Source organism: Danio rerio, chromosome 7 (genome assembly GCF_052040795.2).
Source record: "Danio rerio strain M-AB ecotype USA chromosome 7, GRCz13ab, whole genome shotgun sequence".
NCBI classification, from domain to species: domain Eukaryota; kingdom Metazoa; phylum Chordata; class Actinopteri; order Cypriniformes; family Danionidae; genus Danio; species Danio rerio.
In genome coordinates, this window is record NC_141027.1 from 10947501 (window position 1) to 10957500 (window position 10000).

Genomic DNA, 10000 nt, shown 5'->3' on the forward strand with positions numbered 1-10000 from the left:
CATTTGAGAGAGAATCGAGAGTTTTGGAATCTGACTTGAATATGTGAGGTGGGGGTTATACTGTAAATTGGTAGATTACAAGGCTATGTAATTAGCTAATTAAAACTATGATCATAGAACCATTATACAAACCGAACTGACAGTTTTGTGGCACCTCCCACCCCTGATATGCACATATGTAGTCATTAGTATGTGTCCTGACAATAAATTAAAATCTCAGGACATGACAGATAAAAAATATATAATATATTATTGCAATAAAAATGTCAATAACCTTGGATTTGTTTAGAAATGAGCAACAACTGAAAAAAAAACAAAAAAAAACGAAATTGTTAAAATTGATGTAATGTAATGTGTAATGTAAATGTATTTATATAGTGAATTTACCTCAACCCTAAACCCAACCAGCACAGTTAATAACATCTACACCTACCCCAACCCTAAACCCAACCATCACAGTTAGTAACATCTACAACTAGCTCAACCCTAAAACCAACCAACACAGTTAGTAACATCTACAACTGGCTCAACCCTAAACTCAACCATAACAGTTAATAACATCTGCAACTACCCCAACCCTAAACCCAATCATCAATTATTAATGTCCACACTTACACAAACCCTAATCCCAACCATCACAGTTAATAACATCTACACCTACCCCAACCCTAAACCCTGCCATCATAGTTATTAACGTCTACACCTACTCCAACCCTAAACCCAACTGTCTGTTATTAACATCTACACCTACCCCAACCCTAAACTCAACCATCACAGTTAATAACATCTACAACTACCCCAACCCTAAACCCTGCCATCATAGTTATTAACGTCTACACCTACTCCAAGCCTAAACCCAACTATCTGTTATTAACATCTACACCTACCCCAACCCTAAACTCAACCATCACAGTTAATAACATCTACAACTACCCCAACCCTAAACCCAACCATCAAATACTAATGTCCACACTTACACAAACCCTAATGCCAACCATCACAGTTAATAACATCTAAAACTTGCCCAACCCTAAACCCAGCCATCACAGTTATTAAAGTCCACACCTACCCCAACCCTAACCCCAACCATCAATTACTAATGTCCACACTTACACAAACCCTAATCCCAACCATCACAGTTAGTAACATCTACACCTACCGCAACCCTAAACCCTGCCATCATAGTTATTAACGTTTACACCTACTCCAACCCTAAACCCAACTGTCAGTTATTAACATCTACACCTACCCAAAACCTAAACCCAACATTCAGTTACTAATGTTTACTCTTACACAAACCCTACCCCAACCTTAAACCTAACCATCATAGTTATTATTGTCCACACCTACTCCGACCCTAAAACAAACCATTACAGTTGTTAACATCCTCATCTACCCTAAACCCAATGCTTCATTAATGTACAAGTGGTTTAAACTGGCTCATTTTGAGGCAGGAAACAGCGGACATGCAACAACTTTAACCATAATGTAAACACAAAGCAACAGTCTCTATCCAGACCTCCTTCATAGGACACAACACTTGTAAACATTTGCTCCTACAGACTCGCGTGGCTCTCAATCACAGAGCTTGCGCTACGCATCGTTGTGACTTGTAGTAGCATTTTTTGAGAGGTGCAAGTCGGCGATGGCCACGGCGAGGGCTATGCGTCCACGCGTAGGCTGCGCCGTAGTATACGATTGCGCTTGAAACAGAAGTATAAATCAGACTTTACACCAACCCTAATAACAACCAACATAGTTAACGTCTACACCTACCCCAAGCCTAAAACAAACCATCGTAGTTATCAACGTCCACACCTACTCCAACCCTAAAACCAAATATCAGGTATTAACGTCTACACCTACCCTAACCCTAAAGCCTGGTTTATACTTCTGCGTCAAGTGACCGGCGTGACCCACGGTGCATGCAACGCGTATAGCTGTGCATTTATACTTCTGCGCGCTGTCTCTGTTGGTCTGAATTAACACTTCCGAAACTCTAGTGGGCAGTGAGGTGTAAATGTTTCTCTGTGTTGAGTGTCTTCTCTGCTTTTTTGCTTTTCCTGAACACTTCCTGGATGTACAAGTGGCTCAAACTCGCTCATTTTAAAGCAAGAACCGGCGGACGTGCAACAACTTTAACTATGAGGTAAACACAAAACAAAACTTTCCATCAGGAGCTTCTTCACGGGACTCCACACTTGTAAACAATCGCTCCATTGGGCTTGCGTCCAGCTCGCGCCATTCGCGCGGCTCTCGGTCCAGCCCAGACTCGTCAGCGCTACTAAACCGACCAATCACAGAGCTTGCGCTACGCGTCGTTGCGACGTGTAGTTACATTTATTTGAAAGGTGCACGTCAGCGACACCGACGGCCACGGCGAAGGGCTATGCGTCAGCGCCGTAGCATACGCCAGCGTTTGACGCAGAAGTATAAATCAGCCTTCAACCTAACTATCACAGTTATTAACAACCACACACCAACCCTAAACCCCAACCCATCCTAGTTATTAACGTCTACACCTATCCCTGCTTAACATTTTATTGTTATTTTAGCGTCTCATCCCAAAGACATCACTCACTGACAGTATAGTGGGCCCTTCACTTTATTTTTGCAGTAGGACTCACACAGACCTAGAACACTCTTTAACCCTTGGATTCTTAGTTCAGTCCTCATCTTCAGTCAAAAACAACAGGGTTATGCCTCTACTACATTATACCCCTTTGTTACGCCCCTCTCTTGTGGTCCGCTGACAGATACACTAGTGTTTATATGCACACATAGGTAAAACACTTTAAAAGAGATTTAAGCAATAAATGGAAGTATTAAAAACTAGAATGCAAAGCATTAGGCTTTGAAGGCCAGAGCTTTGTTTTCAAATGAGTTGATACAGTGGAAAATAGAACAGGTTGAGTCATAAAAGGTCAAGTATTGACAGATCTTTTGCTGTTTCTTGAGAATGACTAAAGGCTGACAACTCAGACAATGCAAGTAATCAAAATCAACAAGAGAAATATGTTACACAACACTGTACGTTATGTGAATCATCAAGGACCATGGTTGCAGCTTAAAAAAACAAAGTGTTCCACTAAAGGAAAATGTTCTGTAAGTCTCAAATAGCCTGAGAGAGAGTAAATTAACTGCATTAACTTATTTATTTTCGTATTTATTTTGGGTGACCCCTTTAAGCCGGTGTCTGATTCAGACAGAAGAATGCGGATTTCTGGATTAAACACGATTAGACGGCAGCGACCGATCTGGAACGCTTCTTAAAGCACTGATCCCATTTTGATCCGACCTCGCATTTAAATCTAATTAAATTGCGACAAGATCAAATTGTGAGATTAAGGGCTATAATGGGGGAAGATTACAACCGTAGCTCTCCAAGCCCAGTGTTAAAAAATGCATCTGAAAAAAAATTCAAGCTCCTCTGACTTGTTATTCGCTCTCTCTCACTCTCTACTAAATTAGTGATGGCTGGGGTGCGATTCATTGTAATCAAAGCCATTCTCTCTGGGAGGCAGATGCTCTCTTTTTTTCTCAATTTTTTTGGGCTGATGAATGGGAGGTGTTGAAGCCCGATTCTCTCAGACTTTGTCAGCTCTGTCAGTGTTTCATAATGAGAGGCTACAGTGGAGAGAGATTGAACCGTCTCTGTTATAATAGTTGGCCAGCCGGCTCCGTCAAAAGAGCCGTAATGAACACGCAGCGGCTGACGGGGAGGTGTTAATGAGCGAGCTGTCTTGACGCGGGCTCGCAATTTGTCAAAAGCATTATGGTTTAACACGTCGTTCGTTCCCCGTAATAAAATGTGAAATCTTGAGAGTGGGTGGATTCGAAATTGCTCTCTTTTTTTTTTTTTTGATCACGAGTGGAGTTATGAGCACTGAAGTTGCTGGATTATGGTCTGATGAAGTTTGGAGTAAATAGTTTTTGCTTGGACTGAGCTTTGTTGAAGTCAGGGGAAGGTCATAGAGCTTAAAATTTGGCATCATAAACTTTACTCGCCCTCATGCTGCTTCAGAATGATGGTGTTTTTTGTTTTTCTTTAAAAGTGAAACATTTTTTATTATCTTGTCATTTAATGAATGGATTTGCTGCAAATCTTGAAAAACAATATTTTTACTAACAATAAAACTGCAGGAGGAATTTGTGTTGATATTTGAAGTTAAATTAAAGATTTTTTATCAGTACTAAACTTAAACATTTTCTAAATGATTAAATTATCTATATATTGATAATTAAAGTATTTATTGGAAAAAAAAATTGCTGTGCAACTACTATTTCTAAAAATAGCACAATTTCATAATAAATATTATTCTAAGCTTTCACTGTAAAATAATATTATAGACCTTAAGACAAATAAAGATATTTTAATGCACATTTTAAAAGTAAATTAAAAAATCTATTTTATTAATTTATTTTAGTTTTTTAATACAAAATTGTAATTATTAATATTTATTATCTTAATATCAGAAAGGAGTTATAATGATTCTTATCACTTATTTATGTATTTATTTTGAGGTTCATTTTTCCCTTTGCCAGATTTTCATTTAGCTAATTTGGGTACATTTTATTACAATTGTAAATAAGTTTACCCATACATAAATGTGTAAAAATTAGCCCAAAGTCTTGTTTTCATTGGTATAGGCCTTTAGCATCTGGCAAAGGGACCACCAATGAAATCTAGTCTCTGGGTTTATTAACACAGGGCCAAATCACCCTGTGGCCCAAGACCAGTTACTCACTGAATTTAAGCAGGGCTGAGCCTGGTCAGTACCTGGATGGGTGACCACATGGGAAAACTAGGTTGCTGTTGGAGGTATTGTTAATGAGGCCAGCAGGGGGCGCTCAACCTGCGGTCTGTTCAGTTATATTCATCTTCATTTCTATAACACTTTTACAATGTAAAATGTGTCAAAGCAACTTAACATTGACGATTATAGTTAATTGAAACAGTGTCAGTCCAGTTTTCAGAGTTCAATTTAGTTCAGTTCAGTGTGGTTTAATTGTCATTGCTGAAAGTCCAAACACTGAAGAGCAAATCCATCGATGCAAAGCTCCACAACTCCCAAACCAAGCAAGCCAGTGACGACAGTAGCGAGGAACAAACTTCACCAATTGACGGAAAAAAAAAAAAACTTGAGACCAGGCTCAGTTGGGCATGAACATTTCTCCTCTGGCCAAACTTCTTGGGCAGAGCTGCGGTCTAGGTGCCGGAGGCTGGAGAAAGCTGGACGTCCATTGTGGAGAAGCTACAGGTGGGAGAGGTCACCGGCTGGTGTACAGGCTGCCCTTTTAGGATCAATGTGAAGACTCGTTTGTCACTGGGCTCTTACAGGAATCAGTCTCCTGAGTGCTCTCCACTCCTCCATGACCACCACCAGGGGTACAGCCTGGTCCAGGATTATAGAAACCTTGGAAAAATGAAAACAGACTAACAAGTGCAAATGGCGTTCAAATTTTTAAGTCTTTTGGGTAGTGTTTCTGACTCCGATTGCCCTAAATAATGCAGACTAACAATCCTTTAGAGGATTCAGATTTCAAAAGCATTGGTGTTTTATGTGTATGTCAATGCAAAGAGATGGGTCTTTAGTCTAGTTTTAAACTGACAGAGTGTGTCTGCTTCCCAAAAGGTGCTAGGAATGCGGTTCCAGAGTTTAGGTGCCAGATATGAGAAAGATCTACCACCTACAGTTGATTTTGATATTCTGGGAATAATCAATTGTCCAGAATTAATTGAGCATAGTGGACGTGAGGCGCTTTACACCACAGGGCTCGAAATTGCGACCATTTTGGTTGCATATGCGGCCGAAATTATATTATAATTAAATTAAAATATATTTGGGATATATATATATATATTTATAAATTAAAGCTATATATATATATATATATATTTATATATATATATATATTTTTTTTTTTTTGCTTCTTAGTTTGATTAGTGTTGATTTCAAATGCAATAAATATGTTTGGATAAAACTAGTAGTAACGGTGCTTATAATTGGTGGGTGAGACTAAATTGTAGCTGATGCGCCTAAGTTTTTAAAGTTGCTACCAAGCAAAAAGGTTAATTTCGAGCCCTGCATATACGATAAATAAGCTATATAAATACAAATTACATTAATGCACACTGTCCCTTGTTGTGGAATAAAATCAATTGAAATTGAAAATGTACAATAACAACGTTTTCATTTATTTTATAGTAGTAGTTAATATTAATAATAACAGCAGTAATAGTAATAATAATAATTGTTGTTGTTGGTGTTGTTATTATTTCTGGAAATTTTTCATTACCACAAATATAATCATTCAATCTTAAGTGAGCTATCTCTTCTGAGAAATGGTGCATTTGAGGGTCACTGGAGGCTGATGTTTCATAATTAATCTGGACACATCTGTGATTTGATTGTTATCAGAGTGCAGGACAGATGTTCCTCAATTGTCCTGCCGAGCAACAGCAGTTTTTTTTTCTCTCCTATACAAGCCCTTATGTCAAATTAACCCGTGGTGAGAGACATGCAGCAGATGCCGCTCTGCCATGTACCTGAATAAGGCTGTCCGGTCAAGCGCTTCGTATAATGCAAAACATGTCAAAGCAGCTTTACAGAGACAGACAGGGAAACAGTAGAGCCAAATATTGGCAGCAGTGTGAAATTTCAACACCACGTTAAACGGTTCCACGAAGACATCATTGTCGCTTTTTAAGATGAAGCCAGATGACTTGCTTGAGTTCAATGTGGATATATTGTGTTAAAGGGATTGTCCACTTTTGAACAGAAGATAGTTTAATCTATTTTATTTTTTTTGTGCTGCTTTCAATGCAAATGAGCTCCTTGGCCTCTTTAAAAAAGGTGCAGTTTTGACATCTGCTTTGGATAATTGTATATCAGGGTAAGCCAATATGATATTTCGATGAATGTTGGAAAGCATTAACCTTTGAAAGTCGTAGTTGGAAATGAATACTATGCAAGTCAATGGCTAGCTGTTTGTAACATTTATCAAAACGTTTCCAACAGACAAAATAAGTTTGGAACAAGTGAAGGGTTGAGTAATTCACTTTTGGTGAACTGTGCTTGGTTTCTGCTGTAGGCATTTCTATCAGGCAGCAGTCTGCACTAGTTGCATTGCATAATTGCTAGACTCAACTGAACTTTCTCCAGCCCTTAAGGTAGAAATCACTTGTTCTCATTGAAAACTATTGACCTCAAATCTCTGTCAGTGCGAATGCTCCCTTCAAGCAAACACAACTCCCTGAACAATTCTCAAATTACAAGACTAGAAAAAAATCTGGTGGTCCCGCTTCCGGAAAGCTCTTCTGCCAAGTCCAGGATTTCACAGACTCCCGATCCAGTGGTCTCTAAATATCCTATTTTGTTACAAGTGTATCGTTGAGTAAATGATGACAGAATTTTCATTTTTTTTTAGGTCATGTCTGCTTCCTGTCTATCAGACCCAAGTTATTACACTGCATAATTGCTGACCTTAACTCAGATGTCATCAGCCCTCAAGGTGGAAATCGCCTGTTCTCTCAAAAAAAAAAAAAAAGAGGAAAAAAAATTGCTAACCTCGGGTCACTTTAAATCTCTTATCAGTGGAAACACTCCCTTTAGACCAGGGGTGTCTAAACTCTGTCCTGGAGGGCTGGTGTCCTGCAGAGTTAAGCTCCAACTTGCTTCAACACACCTGCTAGGATGTTTCTATTACACCTAGTAAAGGGTTAATTGGCTTGTTCAGGTATGTTTGATTAGGTGCATAACTCTGGACACCGGCCCTCCAGGACCTAGTTTGGGCACCCTTGCTTTAGACAAGCATTCCTTAAACAATTTGCAGATTACAAGACTTGAAGCAAATAGGGTGGCCTCAATTCCGGAAAACTCTGCTGCTAAGTGTAGAATTCCAGTGGTCTCTAAATAATCAGCCTTTGTGTTCAAATATATTCAGGTTTGCAGCAAGTGCATTGTTTGGTAAAAGTGGCAGAATTTTAGGTTCATTTTTCCTTTTGCTTTTTTAAAGTAATTTAAGCATTTTTCACAGAAACTGGTGGTTGCATTGCATCATTTTGAACTCAATCCAGTATTTCCCAATCCTAAAGGTAGAAATCTCCTGTTCTCACAAAAAAAAAAAAAAACTGACCTCGGGTTACTTCTGATCAATTACCGTTCCCTTCAGACAAACACAACACTAAACAATTCATCTAGTGGTCTTGCTTCTGGAAAGTCTTGGCTTCTGCCAAGTCTAGGATTTCACTGAATCCATATACAGAGGTCCTTAATGTCATCCTTTGTGCTCAGCTGGGGAAAAAAATAAATCCGTTCAGGTTTGTAACACGTGTAGCATTGACTAGCATTTTGGGTAAATTATACATAATACCATATACTATAGTAAGCCTTCCTAAAAGACACTAGTTGTTGCATTGCACAATTGCTTACCTCAACAAAACCTTTGGGCAACCTTTAAAGTAAAATAAAACAATTGAACTTGGGTCACTTCAAATCTCATCTCATTACAAACGCTCCCTTTAAACAAACAACATTTTGATTAATTCCCAGATTACAGTACTGGAAGCAAATCAAGTGGTCTTGCTTCTGGTAAGGACTCCTGCCAAGTTCAGAATTACACTGAATTTAGATCCAGACGTCTCTAAATATCATCTTTTCTGCTCAACAGGGAATATATATATTCAGTCAGGTTTGTAACAAGTGTAGCATTGAGTAAAAGTTGACAAAATTGTCATTTTTTTGGTGAATTATATATTAAAGTCTTCTATAGTAAGCCTTTCATCAGACACTGTAGTTCAATTGCATAACTGCTGACCTCAACTCAACTTTCCCCAATTCTTAAGGTAGAAATCTTCTGCTCTCACTAACAAACGATTGACCCCAGGTCACTTCCGCTCCCTTTAAACAAAAAAACATTCTGAACAATTTTTAGATTGCAAGACTGGAACCAAATCAAGTGGTCTCTGTTCTATAAAGGAGTTCTGCCAAGTTCAGAATTGTTTTCTGAATTCAAATACAAAGGTCTCTAATTATCATATTTTGTGCTCAAAAATAAATTCAGTCTGGTTTGTAACAAGTGTAGCATTGAATAAATGATGACAAAATTGTCATTGTTGTCAAGTATCTCTATAAGGCACTGCATAACTACTGACCTCAAACCTAACTTTTGCCAACTCGCTAAGTAAAAATCTTGTGCTCTCACTAATAAACGATTGACCCCAGGCCACTTTTGATCTCTTCTCATTGCAAATTCTCCCTTTAAACAAACACAACACCCAGAACAATTCTCGGATTACAAGACTGGAAGCAAATCCGGCAGTCTCGCTTCTGAAAAGCACTTCTGCCAAGTCCAGGATTTCTCTTCCAGTCGCTGACTCCAGATCGAGAGGGCTCATGGGAAAGTGCGAGTGTGTGTGTGTGCTTGGATTGGTCAGTGGGTGTTCTCAGAGCCTGTTGTGAATGGACAGTCAGGCTGAATGAAAGTTTAATGACTCCCCTGTCTCTGTAGATTTGCCGGCTGCAGTGTGGCATGGTTTGAATATTAAAATGCAAAGCGGGAGAGCCGACGAGGGTTGACTCCTACAGTCAAGGTCTCTTGCAGACTGGCGAGGGGTAAAGACTAACACCGTGATGGAGTCTCATCTCATATTGGGTCTTGCGTTATTGCTTTTTATTCCTACCTTGCTGTGCAGGTCATGTTGGTTTGGCTTTTTTTCCAGATGAACTCTTCCTTCTTATTGAAGCGTGGGCATGTTTTTAAACAGTCTTACAGTGAATGGTTGTGTTAAAAAAAAAGATTTTATTGTTGATTCTGAATATTTTAATGTGTGCTGAAATAATTTTCACAATATTCTTGTTCTTAGTTGTCGATATGATTGTTTATTTTTTTAAGTATTTTAAGCTGTATAGTCAGTTAAGCAGTTAAACTAAATGGATGTTTTTGATGTCTTAAAGGGTCACGAAACACCAAAACACATTTTTTGAGCTGTTGACAG

At 38.7% G+C, this 10000-nt stretch overlaps 1 protein-coding gene and 2 long non-coding RNA genes across 3 annotated transcripts in view; 1 reads left to right on the forward strand and 2 right to left on the reverse strand.

Annotated features, from left to right (window-relative positions):
• The window catches only part of LOC147843041 (uncharacterized), a 3351-nt gene extending 854 nt beyond the window's left edge, over window positions 1-2497 (reverse strand). Inside the window, exons 1-3 of the long non-coding RNA XR_015495384.1 lie at window positions 884-2497; window positions 658-793; window positions 1-567 (exon numbers count right to left, since the gene is read on the reverse strand). The exon at window positions 1-567 is cut by the window's left edge and continues 854 nt beyond it. This is a non-coding gene — a long non-coding RNA (uncharacterized LOC147843041). The remainder of the gene's footprint in view (window positions 568-657; window positions 794-883) is intronic.
• Window positions 1-10000, forward strand: part of abhd17c (abhydrolase domain containing 17C, depalmitoylase) — a 94471-nt gene that overhangs the window by 69730 nt on the left and 14741 nt on the right.
• The window catches only part of LOC147843042 (uncharacterized), a 5186-nt gene continuing 3784 nt past the window's right edge, over window positions 8599-10000 (reverse strand). Inside the window, exon 4 of the long non-coding RNA XR_015495363.1 lies at window positions 8599-9952. This is a non-coding gene — a long non-coding RNA (uncharacterized LOC147843042). The remainder of the gene's footprint in view (window positions 9953-10000) is intronic.